At 44.9% G+C, this 17549-nt stretch overlaps 1 protein-coding gene across 2 annotated transcripts in view; it reads left to right on the forward strand.

Annotated features, from left to right (window-relative positions):
* Positions 1-17549, forward strand: part of LOC119394283 (homeotic protein antennapedia) — a 189725-nt gene that overhangs the window by 113916 nt on the left and 58260 nt on the right. The gene's annotated exons all lie outside the window — the stretch shown is intronic.

Consider the following 17549-nt stretch of genomic DNA (forward strand, 5'->3'; position numbering starts at 1 on the left):
TTCGACTGTATTTTTATTAGTTACCTTTACAATCAATATATATCTATCTTCCGAACGCACTTCATCTTAGCATTATACACGACTTGCGCAACTCCATTACTTTTTTCCGCTTCCACGCCTCCCCCCCCCCCCAAAAAAAAAGTGTAAAAAGTGCGAAGGTGTAAAAACATGGTCCCTTGTTATTTGACCCCCAATTCCTTCTAATGTTCTTATGTCGTCCCGTGTACAAGTCATACGACCTCTCATGACGCTCACATTTGAGCTCGCTTCGAGTTACTTTAGGATCTCCTCTATTTGTGAGAATAACTGTGACTTGGTAATCAATTTTGTTGTCGTTAAGTGCCCATCGAGTCGATGTGGACTTCTTTTGACACCGTGATTACGTCAGTGAAATCTTTTCAACACGAGTTGTTTATCCTCCCCGTGGGGCACGAAGAATACATTCTAGTCACCTCGTGTAAGGGCGTGCTTTTCTAACCTTCCGCTGCGGCTGCCACTAATTATGCACTGTCTTGAACTTGTAGCTCTCATGGCGTGACCGAAATGAGAAAGCTTTAGTATCAGGACATTTGCATCGTTTAGTGAAGTTCAAATCTAAGTGGCCTAGTAAGGACATATATATATATATATATATATATATATATATATATATATATATATATCAACTGGTTGAACGCTTCTACGAAGACGTAGAGTCAGCAATGAGTAAGGTAAAGACACAGTATACTGTACTGATGGGCGACTTTAATGCAAAAGTAAGCAAGAAGCAGGCTGGAGATCATGCAGTTGGGGAATATGGCATCGGCTCCAGAAATGCCAGAGGGGAGTTACTAGTAGAGTTCGCAGAACGCAATAATTTACGGATCTTGAATACCTTCTACAGAAAACGGACTACTCGTAAGTGGACGTGGAGGAGTCCTAATGGCGAAACTAAAATGAATAGACTTCATAATGTGCGACCACCGGGCATTATACAGGATGTGGAAGTAGTTAACAGGATCCGATGCAGTGACCATAGAATGGTAAGATCTAGAATTCAACTAGACGTGAGGAAGGAACGGCAGAAACTGATACGCAAGAAGCCGATTAATGAACTAGCTCTGCGAGGGAAAGTACAGGAATTCAGAGTTTCACTTCAGAATAGGTACGCGGCTTTAACCGAGGAAACCGACCTTAGCGTTGACGCAATGAATGATAATCTGACTAGTATCATTAAGGAGTGTGCAGTGGAAGTCGGAGGTACAGTCGTTAGACAGGACACTGGTAAGCTATCCCAAGAGACGAAAAACCTCATTAAGAAACGTCAAGCCATGAAAGCCTCAAATGCAACACACAAAATAGAGCTGGCGGAGCTTTCGAAGTTGATCAATAGGCGTAAAGTAGCCGACATAAGAAAGTATAATATGGAGAGAATTGAGCATGCTCTAAAGAACGGAAGAAGCCTCAAAGCTACGAAGACAAAACTGTGCATAGGCAAAAATCAGATGTATGCATTAAGGGACAAGGATGGCAAGGTCACAACCAATATGGATAGAATAGTTGAGGTAGCGGAAGAGTTCTACAGAGATCTGTACAGCAGCCGAGACAGTCAGGATGATAACGTAAGAAGCAGTAATATCCCAGAGGAATCTGACATCCCACCAGTATTAACAGGAGAAGTAAAGAAAGCCCTAAAGGGAATGCAAAGAGGCAAAGCCGCTGGTGAGGATCAGGTAACATCAGACCTGTTGAAAGACGGTGGAGAGATTATGTTAGAGAAACTGGCCACCCTGTATACGAAGTGTCTCTCGACAGGGAGGATACCAGAATCTCGGAAGAATGCCAACATCATCTTGATCCATAAGAAAGGGGACGTCAAGGACCTGAAAAATTACAGGCCCATCAGCTTACTGTCCGTTGTCTACAAGCTATTCACAAAAGTAATTGCTAACAGAATTAATACGACATTAGAGTTTAATCAACCAAGGGACCAGGCAGGATTTCGTACAGGCTTCTCAACAATAGACCATATTCATACTATCAATCAGGTGATAGAGAAATGCGCGGAATACAACCAACCCCTATACATAGCCTTCATAGATTACGAGAAGGCATTTGATTCGGTGGAGACATCAGCAGTCATGCAAGCACTGCGGAATCAGGGCATCGACGAAGCCTATATAAACATAATGGAAGAAATCTACAGCGCATCCACAGCCACTATAGTCCTTCATAAAGAAAGCGACAGAATCCCAATAAAGAAGGGCGTACGACAGGGAGACACGATCTCTCCAATGCTATTCACCGCGTGTTTACAGGAGGTTTTCAGGGCCCTAGATTGGGAAGAATTAGGGATAAGAGTTAATGGAGAGTATCTCAGTAACCTGCGATTCGCTGATGACATTGCATTGATGAGTAACGCGGGAGACGAATTACAGCTCATGATTACTGAACTGGATACGGAAAGTAGAAGAGTAGGTCTGAAAATTAATATGCATAAAACTAAAGTAATGTGGAACAATCTTGGCAGAGAACAGCGCTTCGCGATAGGTGGCGAGACGCTGGAAGTTGTAAAGGAGTACGTCTACTTAGGACAGGTAGTAACCGCGGAGCCGAACCATGAGAGTGAAATAACTAGAAGAATAAGGATGGGATGGGGCTCATTTGGCAAGCATTATCAAATCATGAATGGTAGTCTACCACTATCTCTCAAGAGGAAGGTATATAACAGCTGCATCTTACCGGTACTTACCTACGGAGCAGAAACCTGGAGACTTACAAAGAGGGTTCAACTTAAATTGAGGACGACGCAGCGAGCGATGGAAAGGAAAATGATAGGTGTAACCTTAAGAGACAGGAAGAGAGCAGAGTGGGTCAGGGAACAAACGGGGGTTAAGGATATCATAGTTGAAATTAAGAAGAAGAAATGGATGTGGGCCGGCCACGTAGCACGTCGGCAGGATAACCGGTGGTCATTAAGGGTAACTGACTGGATTCCAAGAGAGGGCAAACGCGTGAGGGGAAGACAGAAAATTAGGTGGGTAGATGAGATTAAGAAGTTTGTAGGTATAACGTGGCAACAGAAAGCACAGGACCGGGTTGATTGGCGGAACATGGGAGAGGCCTTTGCCCTGCAGTGGGCGTAGACAGGCTGATGATGATGATGATGATGATGATATATATATATATATATATATATATATATATATATATATATATAGAAGTGAGCTACACAAGGTTATTTTGAGCTCTGTTGCAGGCCTAACGTTGTGAAAATTGCATGGAAAACCAAAGGAACCAATATCTCTGTCTGTCATAGAGAAGCTTGACTGCAAAAGTTCATTTGAAGCAAAGGCCCCTAATCTACAGCTCTCTTATTTTGGTCATGCCGCGTTGGCTACCGGCTTAGTGGAACTTAAATGAATGCTAGCCAATGTGAAAGTTAAGATAAAAGCGAGGTCACTCGTTCCCGAAGCGGTTCGATAGCCTTCTTACTAACGTGAGGATTTACGAATCCCGGATTTTGCTCACTTGAGATGGTGTAGCATCCGTCTGAGGTTTGCTGCTTTGCCAGAGGACCCGTAGCCAAGGGAGAGGGGGGGGGGGGGGAGGGGAGAGGAGAGCGAAATTTTGATGGAGGGGGTTGTTTTACCAAAAATAAGCAGCGAAAATAGGTGTTTTTCATAAATTGTCAAGAGCTTGAGCAAGTGCCTCCCCCCCCCCCCCCTCCCGAAAAAAATTCCTGGCTACGAGCCTGGGTACGCACATAAGTAGACGTAGGCGAATATTCAAGACTTTCGAATAAAAAATCGAGTAGTGTTTTATTGGATTTGTCCATCCAATTGCATCGACCGTGTTTTAAAACCCCAACATTTTTATTATTAGGCTACAATTTCCAATACCGCGTGATTGCAAGCTTAGAGCAATTTAAGACATGACACTGAAGGAAGCACTCGATACCTTTCGTCCCGTCCAACGTGAACATAACTTAGTGCGTCGCTTAGGAAACCAGACTTTCCGGCTAAACCGCGATCACAAACATGTATTTTTTTATAGCACATTCAGCAGTCTGTATTGCTTGGTGTTATTTAAAGATTCAGCTAGCTACTGCTTCCGCTCATCGGAATAAATATGAATAAGCTTCACTGCAACTTAGTTGGTGCAATAGTGTCACTGTTGGCCACAGCTATGCACGAAACAGTGGAAAAGTGTTGTTGCTTATTTTTAGGAGTGCTATCGCCGCTGACGACCGGATTTTGTGACTTAATAGCGGGGGTACACACAGACGCTAATTAGCCTACCAAGCTGCCTTTCTAAACTTTGCATGATAATGAATGACCACGTGTGCTCCGAATAGCTCCGCGTTTTCGAGGTAATTACTTCAGTGTTTTTAACCCTTCATTTCTGGTTCAATATAACATGCTTTATAGCATGTAGTGTATTGATAGAAACTTTCGAGTTTCATAAGTTCACCAAGATGAAAACTTATTTGTTGCTATTGATGAGAAGGCAGTGCGTAACTCGCAAACTGCCCTAAGAGTATTGTACTTTAATCGCTATAGCTGGTATTAGATTTGTATTCTGTTCGGCCCCAAAAGCTGCTATTATCACACGCCAACAAGTCTAAATTTGTGCTCTTGTTCAGTAAACTCGACTCTAACTCGAGTTTGTTTAATGTCAGAGTGAAAGTGAATGATTATATTTCGGATGAGTGCACGGTTTCCTGTTCTAGCTTATACCGTCAATGGCTCCTAATTATAATGGGTTAATGCGGCATTACTTTCGTTATAATGTGTTAATCAGGCGATGCCCATATTCGCCAAGTCCCCCTATGTCACTCCAAGCCAGCCTTCAGTCTCGGTAGGTGACCCCGCGTCAGAGACGAGTGCAGCTTTGTCGGGTGGTAGCCAGTAGTCCTCAGCATCGTGCCAGGACCAGCTAGGTGCCGGGCAGCTCCGCCGTGTCTCTAACCTTACGCCACTCGTACAAGCTACACACAACTTTTTGAGCCAAGTAGCCGGCCTTGCAACGCAAGCGAGCGCGAAACTATGCACAGATGCGCCAGGGGTTGCTAGGCAACGCGTGGTGACATCATCGCTGCGCGCGGTTTTCTTTTTTTTTTTTGCATCCCACGAACGGACTGACGCTCGGCTTAAACAGCGCTGCTGTTAAAAAATGCTTCGCATTCTCTATAACCTGCCTGACGGACGCATAACTCGCGATTGCCTCATTGTATTCGATACCATATATTAAGTGACACACATACAAGCTATTAAGATGATATAAAATAGAGGCAGAACAACGTCATTATCATTATCCACGTCATTATCCACGTTAGTCCATATGCGTCTGTTTGGTCATATCCCTCTTATGGCTGCCAAACACACTGGATACTAAAACCTATTACGAAAACCAACTATGGCCCTCAGAGAGTTGCCTATCAGTTACCACCAATAATAAAGAATGTAATGCCTTCTGACGTTCACTTCGCTCAGGTTACATTGCCATACCTCAGATAATTCCTTATATAACTTTTCAGATCAATCACCGATGCTCGCCCCTTTCACTGTTGGTAACTAAACCCAGCCCCAACGTGTTCGTTTATTACTTGGGGATAACATCACGTAGTGTAAATGCACAATACGTTCTGTTCTTTTATTTGTTTATGTACACCGCATTAGTGTCCTTCAGCCTTTGCAAAATATGGCCCTCCAGTATCGAACAGTGCGTATATTTTGTCACCTACTGCTACTGCAATGAATTGCGCTGCATTATAAAGCCAGCATCTTTTCAAATGTGCAGAAGTACGAGGTTTGACCAAAATATAAGAGCTCTAACTTATGCCATGTTAATTCACTTATTGAATTCAAAATTCAGTTATCATTAGCAATTCAGTATTGGCCGTACTCAAACTCCAGAATGAGATTGTGGATTTCTAGACGAACATGAACTATCTTCGAGATTGCCCAGCATCGTGACCCACCAAGACGTTATATCACTAAAAGAAAAGAAAAGAAAAGAAAAGAATTCCTCATGATGGGGGCTGTGGAGAGGCCGTGGGACAGATCTTAGCAGCACGTTTGAAGCACTTGTGAGACGTAGTCTTTCCGTGAGCGGTAAGTACCGTGGCCAGAACTGCAGAAGTACGACCTAAATCCAGAACATCCTATACTCGTTATGGCTCATGCGGCAGCTACACGTGTGAAGAAACCACCGATCGTCCATTCTTCACAACTTCCGTCTACAATATCCAACGTCGGTCGCCTCTCGTTATACGTTGAACGGTTTGAGAGCGCAGGTTAATCTCCATAGTGTCTCTTGTCTCTCTCGCTGTCTCGCTCATTGTCATTAGACAAACGATCAGCGTCCGTCTCCGAGCATCACGACGATGCTGAGCACACCGGAAGTTATTGTCGGGCAGCATCCTCAGTCAGAGTTACGTCATAAAACTAAACAACATTGCAGGAGTGTTGTTAAAAGCCAAAGCGCAAAAGACAAAGAGCACGATCCCCGCAGTGTAACCCATCAAAAGCGAAACTGCACCGGTACCGTCAAACTTTGAACTAGGTCCATGATTCTGCATATTTCAAAATAAATAGCGTGGCTTCTTCAAAGGGTACGAAAAACCAAGCAACACTACCAAGGGAATTGACAAGAATCGCTTGCCCTTGTCAATGTTCATCAGTTTATTTTTTTTTTTGTTTCGGTTCATGAATTCTTGCTGTTTACCTCAAATTATGCTCTGATACCTTAATTTCGTCGCATCTTTTCCCTTCTTTTGTCCTTGATGACGTCGCATTACCCCGTGAGAGGAAGTGACTGAACTACACAACCCCAGCGCTTAGCGCAAAGCCCGGGCACACTTACTGGTCGAGGTCGTTCTGGTACAAGGTAATAAGCACGCGCGCACGCGCACACTCACTCACTCACTCACTCACTCACTCACTCACTCACTCACTCACTCACTCACTCACTCACTCACTCACTCACTCACTCACTCACTCACTCACTCACTCACTCACTCACTCACTCACTCACTCACTCACTCACTCACTCACTCACTCACTCCTATCTCTGTCTCCCTCTCGACGTCAACGTCGTCGCAATGAACCGTTCGAATCCTGACCGGCGCGTGCGCAGGTAAACTGAACGTCATGCTCGAGCTATTCCGCGCACCTTTCCTATTCGTAATGAATTCGCCACGACGCCGCTATACATCGTCGTCCCGCTTTCTTCACTGCACTTGTCTCGGTGATCTCGTCGTCGCATTGCCTCCGCGACGGTGCAACGTCGGCGAGGGGGAAAGGGTGACTGAGTGAGAAGGAGAGTATGACCGCTGTGCTGCATGCGTCGCGTCGAAATCCGAGGACATATCCTTCACCGTAAATCAGCCGGCAGGGGAGGCTTCGGGCGGTTTGTCTTTGAAGCCGCGGTTGCCGATGCCGCGTTCCTGTGCACATCCCTGCAGCCTCCATCAGTGTAACTGCGACGAGGTAAACGCCGCTCATCGCCACTAATCTTTCTGGCCCTACGTGCCGACCGAGCCAGTGTCGCAGGATTCCCCAGAAAGAAGCGCGCGCATGCGCAGGTCTGTCGCACAGACGACCCGCTACGCGATTGTTCGATTATTTTTTTTTTCTTTCCTTTAGCACGGTTCTCAAGTTCTTGTTTTTCGATCGGCCAGCTTCCTCTTTCTGTACACAGCCGCGGCTAATCCCGCCTGATTCATGTCCGATCGGTCTTTTGTTCTTCGTGTATACCTGGTCGTACGCAAAGTACTCGTCTCTTGTGTTTCAGTCCCTTTCAAGGTCTTCGCCGTTGCCCGCTATCTCGTCGGCTAATCGATGCTCGCAAATCCTTGGGCGTGTGTCCTTTATTCTTTTTTTTTCTTGCTTATTACCGAACTCGGTGACGCAGTTTGACGTGCGCCGGCATTCCGTAATCCCAGCGTTGGCTTTGCAACCCACTTGGCCAACACCTTGATCTTGCAAGCGTATACCCTGCCCAGCACACACTCGGCATGAACAATGGGCCGGTTGATATGCAAAACGCTCCGAGGCTGTGTGGATTTTGTTGAGAATTAGTCAAAGGCCGATTCGCTGCGTCGATTCGCTTAGCCAACTGGCAGAAATCTAGCAAACACGAGGCCACCGTTGTGCTTTAAACCGTGTTTAGTACTTGGTACGGACTCCGTCGTGCGCGATCTCACGTGTTGATACGCCTGAGCGGTCGCCTAACGTTTCCACTTGACCACGTGTATGGAGGTTTTCAATACTTGGCCACTTTTCCTTTAATTGCCGTTGCAATTGTTTCTGTTACGCTTGCGCTATAGAGGCATATTCTATGAATACGTCTGAGCATCGAATGTATTGATATAAATGGCTGACCTTCAGCTCATCTTATACGTAATGGGACAGACGCAACCCACTAACGACCAGTGTCCACACCACCACGCTCTAGCTATTTATTTTCTTTTTTTTTCGTCTCATTTTAGCATCTCTGCGGTAATGCATATCAAAATTTATAGATTTACGCTTAATATAATGACGTGTCCGATATTCTCAGTTGTACCGAGATCTTTTACACAAGCTCATGGCATGCATACAGTTAAAAGAATACAAAGAGGGCGAGGCAAAACCCGAGAGACGACAAGGGCCGGTCAATATGTCGTTGCCGCCCGCGTAGAAGCTGTTCCTGTCTCTTTAGGTAATTGGGTAGAGTTGAGGGTAGAGCCGTGCTGAGTAGAGAAAAGAAAAAGTTGTGCACCCGCCCATGCCACCCTCCCCATTTTACCACCTCTTTGACAGGTATGATGCTTTGGGTAACGTGCATCCTGTTGCTGGGCAATGTCGAGTGCATTATTGCAGCCTACGTAAGATTGCGTCTTGCGGTATACTGACGCAAGCTATAAGTATTTAGTGCGTAAGCACCTCTAGAGCTTGCATATATTGGTTCAGTAAGCTTTCCTTCGTGCAAGGGGCACAATCGGAGGCGGCTGCACGAAACTCACCCATAGCATAGATGGCATACTTTTCTAAGCCGTTCACCTTTGTTTCAAATACACACAGCGCAACCACGTAACGTTACTTACTCCTTAGAACCCTTGTGTAGTAAATGACTGCCTCACAGGAACAGCTTACTGATCTTCCGTTGTTGTATATAGTAGAGTTTATACAATGCTATAAGCGTTCCCCCTTGTGTTCTGCACATGCGTGTGATGCAGTTAGTACCAACTAGGTCAGCGTTAGGTATAATGAAATGTACCATACGAGACGGAGTACAGATCAATGAATGCGCGAAAAAGAGAAATGATACGACCAGACATGCGTGTGACAAAATTTTGGGTGAAACGCTCGTTGAAACAGCAACTCAACTGTTCATTGTGTCTTTAAGGCCTACTGATTTCTTCTCATTGCTGATGAAGTCTTGTACGTCGTCGTTATTATGGGCATGATAATTCAGAGTTTACTAAGTTATTTGCAAGACAATGGCTTCTTACAAGAGGTAAATAAATAAGTTAGATTTAGCGCAAGAGTCAGTAGATTTGGCTGTAAGCACCTGTCTTCTTTTACTTTCATTTAATATATAAGTTGATGTTGATATATAAGTTGAGCCTAGCGATGATCGATGTAGTTCAATCCCTAAAAAGTATTAAAATCCAAAATGAAAAAGAAATACTAAAACTGTTGATGTAAAGTCACAGGCGTGGTGGTGAAAAAAACGAATCAAATAAGCTATTGGACGCATGTACACTCCGTACACAATAAAAACTAATGAGAACTAACAACAGTAAAAGCAAGTGAGAATGCAGGTAGGAGGGGTATTCATAAACTAGGGTCTGTTTTGCTGTGCAAAAAAAAAAAAAAATCATCCACGATTACGACACTGCCTAAAGCGAATTCTGAGCGCAACTTCTTGTTGGGGCAGCGCCAACTATGTTTGAAGTTTTGTCTATCCGCAGTTGTAGCAATGTAACATTCGTTACATATTGCCTAAGAAACTGCCAGCGCTCGAGCGCTACGCAAACCACTCTGTGCATTGCAGGCGTCGCGAACCAAGCGAAACCCGTTACGACAAGCGAAGCCAGCCGCGGTGCACGTGCCAGCCCTGCATGCGCACGAGCTCCGACAGAGGTGTCCGAGCAAAGCGCGCGTCGGAGGAAGAAAGCGAAGAGGCCAGTGGTTCGGGATATCGACAGGCTCCGCATTCGCTCTCTTTCGTCCTCGTTCGCTCTATCGGTTACGCCGCCGACGCCAACAACGGCGACGCCGCTCAACGCAGGATGGGGCGTCTAAGAGCTGCGCTCTAAAAATGTCTCACGGTGAAGCTGTATATACCTCTACCCCGCAATGGTTTCTTCTCCGTGGGAATAAACGCCAAGCCCCTAAACCACCAGCAGACGCTTGCGCTCGCGTGCTCCTCTGCTAGCAGATGGGCGCGTCCTTGCGTTTTCACGTCGGACGCTGAGGAAGGGCACTCGGAGAGGTGGATCACGGCCGCTGAATGAGTGGCCGTGGATGGACAGCGAGCCAACGAACGTGTTCGCTGTAGACTCATGCACAACTGCAGTGCCACAACTAAATTTCGACTGTCCTTGTCCTTGTCTTTCGAAGTCCCTGTTTGTTACGCGCTCGTATTTTAGGAAAGAAGTGGAAATTTTAAGGGCTCGTATTTCTTTGTTACACACTATATTAATGAGTATTAACAGACAATAATGCCAAGGAAAGTATAGAGGATGTTATTAGTAGTAAATGTAATAACTTGCCGCGGGCAGGGACCGAACCTGCGACCTTCGAATAACGCGGCCGATGCTCTACCAACTGAGCTACCGCGGCGGCCATCCCCCCATCCACTTTATGGAGTATATATATGTGTGTTTAAACGTGGGAATGTCAGTCAGTCAGCGCTCGTATTTTAAGTATCATGAATCACCAACTCGCCCATTCAGCCATTTTGACCTCTGGATGCTTTAGGGGCCCTTTAAAAATTGAAAGCAAACGGCATATCTTTCTTTGTAATCAGGCACATAGCACGGAGCTCAGTATTCGTTTCAATAAATAAAACCAGTTTACAAGCATCAAAACCGCACGCTGGATGATGCGGTGTTCACAGACGCCTGTGAACAATGGGAACACCCTCCCACGCGTTCCCGCTAAAGATTACGTTGCAGCTGCTTTGCACTTCACACGAGGGCTTCGAATGACGTCGAATGGCCCTTTCTTCTCCCCGCGTGTGTTTCCCGCTTTAATATATATAAAAGGGAGACCAGTCTATCAACTCAATCAGTTCATTCTAAGACTACCATGGTTAGACCACGGAAATAAAAGACACCAGAGCGACAGCGTGAAATCAATGCGCAGTGATAGGAACAAGTTCGTCTTGCTGAAAATAGCTAAAGTGGTTGCTTGGGCGAGTTGGTACGACATACTTCACATAAAAAAACAGCGCAAAAAAAAAAAAACGGCGGACAAGAGAAAGAAGGGCACAGACGGCGGCGCTGACTTACAAGATTTATTTGCTAGCACCGCGCAATATATATATGTGCAGTATCTGACAAATATAGGAAGAACAATAAAATGATAAAAACAGTCAAAACCTATGGAACATAATCATCGTGATAGCACGCTATGACACTCACGTGTGCAAGCGTTCTGAAGAAAATCAATTTCTTTTTGTGATAAGCTTCACCGGGAACAGATGATACGCGAAATTTACGAGGCTGCGGAGATGGCTAGGCTGGGCGATGCGTGTGTCAGCAGGCCTTCAATTGCCTTATCACAAAAAGAAATTGATTTTCTTCAGAACCTTTGCACACGTGAGGCTCATAGTGTGCTATCAAGGTGATTATGTTCCATAGGTTTTCACTGTTTTTATCTTTTTATGGTTCTTCCTATATTTGTCAGATACTACACACGTATATATTGCGCGGTGTTAGCAAATAAATGTTGTTGTAAGTCAGCGCCGCCGTCTGTGTCCTTCTTTCTCTTGTCCGCCGTTTTTTAAGAGCTGTTTTTTATGTGAAGTGTGCTGAAAATAGTCGCGCAATCAATCACGGTCTACCATTACTCTAAAGCAATAATTCACTACGACATTGCCTTACGGTTGTTTCAGACCTGTACGCAAAAGATATCTTCCTGCTGACGTCCATACGAATGTAATTTTCTAAGTGTGTTTGTGGCGAGGATTCTTCGTCACATGAATCATGACGAGTGTTATTGTGTGGCCTCCGAGGTCGTACCAGTGTGCAAGTGCAATATCGTAGGCCACATATATACTGAAGAGCAGCCTCCGCATCATTTTAGGGGCAGCACTTCCTTTCACTTCCAGATCGGGAGTTGGATAAAAATGTGGTCACAGCAACCTTAGACTTCTGAAGCTTCAAGAGTCCATGGGCCCTGGAAGGCCAGTATCTTGAGTTATGTCTTCATGCATTGACGAAGCTCGCCAAATGCATGGGGACATGACTCCAAATACTGACGCCACAAGTGATGTGAATAGAAAATTTGACCTCTTCTAGAATGGGCATTTACTAAGGTGTATTTTATACATCGATTCTTTTCTTTTTCTCGATAAAGAAAAAAAATTGTTAATAGAAACTGATGAGCGAGTTGGTGAGCCATGACATGGATGCAGTGAACGTGTCTTCTTTTCAAGTGCGCTGCTTGTTCGGTGTTGAAGAAATTCGGTAAATAATCACCTGTATGTTCTTTCGTCACAAAAAAAGTATTGTGGAACAGAATTTACTATTTTGTACTGCATTCATCTTAGGTGCGGTAAACTCGATTTCATTTTTCCTTGATTTTCTCACTTATTGAGTTCCACATCCACATATAAATGCGAACAGGTCTGCTTCATGAAAAGACGAAAGTGCGAGACAAGCAACTGCTGAATATGCCCACACGAGATGTGCACATGTCTGCATTCTGCTTTCTAATAAAGCAGTTACCGAACGTATTCCTGCGCACCTACTCGCACATAAATATGTGTTTGTATCCAGATTGTATCGAGCTATGGCATAGAGTTGTTGTCCTTTAATAATTGCAGATGAATGGTAAGGCAGGCTGCAGTAGTTCCCGATGTATTGGGACGACTATTAGCTAAAAATAGATGTTAAGAAATTTTGCGTCAAAATGCACGCACACGCGTACTGCAACCTCGTGAACAAAGTAAGTCTAAAAATTTTGACTGTTAGCAAAACTGTTTAAAAAATCAAAGCTAAAGGAGCAACCCACATGAACCCACGTCGAGCAAAGGATATTCGTGTGTATCTGCAATATAAACACTTTCAAGCCAGCCATTCTGAAAATCTTAATGAAACTAACAGAGAAGGAAGCTAACGAAGGTATAGGTGACATTAGTTGTAACTTCTAACTATAGAATAGTAATTATGGGATAAATGGAAAGAAATTAAAATGGATGAAAAAACAACTTGCCGCTATGGGGTACCAAACCTACAACCTTCGGATAACGCGTCCGATGCTCCAACAATCGAGCTACAGCGGCGGTCACTTTCCCATCCACTTTAGTGGGTATTTATGCTGTTTTGTCATCATGAAAATCTTGGATGGCGGGAAGTAGCGTATGCTTGGGCACCAAGAGCTGGGAAAAGAATTTACTAAGCTGTGATGTTCTCGAAAGATCGCAGGATATTACTTGACATGTAATAACAGACATCGCTGATGCGTGGAACAAACTTCAATCACTCAATATATATATATATATATATATATTCAGAATTTTTATCACCGGCTATTCATGTGGTGGTTACATGCTAGGTGCCCACAGCTGTTTTGACTTCTGGGAAAAAATGACTTGTCTTTTGCAGTCCCAGTAAGGTTTCTTTAGGAAATTAAATAAAAGATATTCTGCGTCACGCACAATTCGCTTTAAACTGGAAATATTGACTTTATTTAGAGATAACTTTGACATTAATGAGATGCAAGCCTTAATAGCACTTGACGCTGTTCTTAACCTTGGTACCTCACTGTAGGTCCTTATCCATCCGGTTTTGTAGGCGAACGCTCGCCTTTATACATATATCGCACTGGACGGCGGTAACGTCCACGCAACTTGAAATCCGGAACGGAGCTCGCCCATAGACACCCAGGACGATATCGGATTAGAAAGCTGCCTTTCTGCCTATCTTTCACGGCTTCGCAAAACGGCCATGCAGCCACCAAACATGCTCGAAACAACCAGGCTTCATTATTTATGCTAGCCACGCAACCACATTTCGTGCCGAGGGTGTAAATAACGTGAACTTACCGCGACCTGGACGGACGAAGCATTTCCCCGCGAAGATACTCATTTTCCAAGCGTTGCACGTTGCCAAACGAAAAAAAGAAGAAAAATTCAATCGCACCGCAGCCGGCAATCCAGTATAGGGCCCGATGTTCACGCATGACTCCTTTCTTATTTTGATGCACGAGCGGCACTGAATTTTGAGGGTAAAGGGCTCGAACTGGCACTTCAGGTCATCAACAAAACACATCAGAGCACAAACTCGCATGGCCATGCAGCTTGTACGACCAGTTTACGGTGTCGTGGAGGACGTCTAGACAAGCTTCAGTTCCAGTTCCGGCCCGTACATCCGGTCACGTGACATCTTGTCACCCCGAGGAGGGACGGCAAACATCATTCCACAGTTCAATGTGTCTTGAACAATGGATAGAAGCCCAGGCCGACAGGGACGGACGACTGATGGAGTTAGCGTACCCCTAACAAACAACTCCTTTTTTTTTTTTTCGTCCCATGTGGACCCTTTCAAAGGAGAAAAAAAAAGAGTACTGCCCCGCTGGGGCGTCCAAGATGGTCTCCTACAATACAGAGCGCAACTCTTCAAAGCACCAGCCGACGTCATTAGGGCGAGCTTGGAGTGGCTCGACACCACCAATCGCACTTAGGCTTTTTTTTCTTCTCTCACTCTTTGAAGACCACGGAAAGGAAGTCGCATTTCGCCTTGTGGCGATGTCCGTACGGCACGCGCAACACTCAGCAGGGCGTCTGGCTAGGCGCGTAGTTTTCTTTCTCGCGTTTTTCTTTTTTTTTTTTTTTCCGCGCTGCTTCCCAGGCGCCTGCGGTTACTCTTCTCCGACGCCTCGACCCTGCTTCACCCCAAAGCCTGTTGCACGCCTCGAGTCGAACGCTAGTTCTCTGCTCCCGGAAATTTTGTTTTCTTGTTTGCCGCCAAGCGCTCTTCGATGCTTTTTTTCTTTATTTTTTTAGGCGGTTTGTTTTAGGGCCTATAAACGTCACCAGGATGGCTCTTTACGGGACGACCCATGTGGAGAAACACCCCGAGGGCGAAGCGCAAGTGTTGTCGCTGCTTCAGGCGATTCCTTTCTTTCTTTCTTTCGTTCCTTTTTTTGTTTTTTTTTTCTGTTTTTCACGCGTGGGACCTCCTCGAAGCTTTTCGGGGCTCGTTGAAGCCGAGAAAAGACTTCGCTTGACGGCGGGAGTGATGCTCACTCACTGTTCAACAATCTTGCGACATTCGACTCCAGTAGTCATATTGTGCCTTTATTTTTTTATTTTTTTTATTTCTTCGTCCACTATTCTGTTTGTTTGTGGGGCGCTTTCTCCGCGGAAATCTTGTAGTGATGAGTAGGCTCGACGCAAGCACAGTGACTCTATTTACGTAATGCTGTTACCGGGTTCTTTCTGCAGCGTTATCGTTGTTTACTTCTTTAAACGCGATTCAGTGGGCACTACCTTATGTGTAATGTTAGGAAAACCACCGTGTATACTTAGAATCTTTAAGATTTTCTTTTTTTTTTTTGTTCTTTCAACTCGTCTATTTGCCTCGTTAGTTTGGATTCTATTTTATCGCAGCTGTACCATTAAAGGGAAGCGGTGTTATTGAGACATAAATTGCTTCCTCTCATGGCAGCATTAGGCCATCTGCACAATTGTACTGCATACGGTACAAAACAATTTCTTCGAAACCAAAGACGTCTTTCTGAATGCATTCGCAACGCTAACGAAGTGAAAGAAGCTGCTTGCCCTCGTAAGCAGTGCATTTGTGGTCTACGTGTTTAGAACTCATTGCATAACAAATCGCGGTTCCTAAAAAAAAAACTTCTTTGTAATGATAGGCTGCACGCGTAAACGTCGGCTCTTGTTACCCAGTTTTATCTCCGTTATTATTTACAGCCATTTAAAAGACAATAAGTGACCTAGAAGAGAGCCATATGACGTTAAACGACATATTTCAACGATAGCTGCTATCAAACCGATATGGAGATTTGAAATTGGCTGTTATTGAAATAACTACTGAGCGAACTCCCGCACTTCAAACGGCACCACGGCACCTTATAACAGATTCAATTATGACATTACGAAGTGAACTTCTTGGCCGAAGAAGAACAACTTTATTGATGCATACATGATGGTGACTGGTGCATATGGGTTGAGACCCTATTCCATGGCCGAGCATGATATGACCACGACCCAGTTTACCAAGGCACCAACTCCAGGACCAGGGCATACTTTTTTTAAGACGGCTTGCTGCCATAGTGTGTGAAATCCGCCTATTATGCTATCGCCTTAAAAAAAAAAACCGCTCAAGCACTCCGTATAGATGTTTAACCAGCGAAGCTGAACGTGCGGTCCCGGTGTTAATCACGAGCTGTGATCTATCGAAGTGTAATCTGTTGTAGCTTTAGATTTCTCTATAACTACATTTAAGAGATGCGTGCATCAAACTTCGCGTTTGGTGACGTTAGCTTAAAGGATATGAGGAACACGTTCATTGCGGGTAGTGATTCATGCTGCGGCGGGTATCATCCCTAGATATATATGCTGACAAAACCTTAAGAGAAAGTAGTTCAAGCGCGGAGACCCTTCCAGGTAGCGTATGCTAGCCATCGCTTCTTTATTATAGTTTCTACGCACTCACGCACCACCACATTTTCCCACTTTCTAGTCACATACGGCTTGGCTGTAAAACCTGTCAACCAGTTAACCAACATCTGCTAGTACATGAGGAGTTTTCACTCACTCACTCACTCACTCACTCACTCACTCACTCACTCACTCACTCACTCACTCACTCACTCACTCACTCACTCACTCACTCACTCACTCACTCACTCACTCACTCACTCACTCACTCACTCACTCACTCACTCACTCACTCACTCACTCACTCACTCACTCACTCACTCACTCACTCACTCACTCACTCACTCACTCACTCACTCACTCACTCACTCACTCACTCACTCACTCACTCACTCCTCTGTTCTTGTGCGCATGTTTGCATTTTTTGTGAGAAGAAAGGCCAGCAGATGCTGTAAACGAGTAAAGGCTGACAAGTGGTAGAGAGCGCCGAAATGCCATATGGCGCGCCCGTCAGATTTTGACGCTGAGAGCTTATCGTGCTTTCTGTTTTGGTTTTCTCCGACACACAGCTTGTATGCGCTTAACAAGCACATGAGCCCTTAGGCAACAGAAGTCGTGACATGTGGCTTGACGTGCACAACGTGCAGTAAGCGTTAGCTGAGCACAACGTGTGCCGACAGGACAGCTGCGGGAGAACATGCCCCCCCCCCCCCCCCACCGACCCATAC

Source organism: Rhipicephalus sanguineus, chromosome 5, assembly GCF_013339695.2.
Source record: "Rhipicephalus sanguineus isolate Rsan-2018 chromosome 5, BIME_Rsan_1.4, whole genome shotgun sequence".
NCBI lineage: Eukaryota > Metazoa > Arthropoda > Arachnida > Ixodida > Ixodidae > Rhipicephalus > Rhipicephalus sanguineus.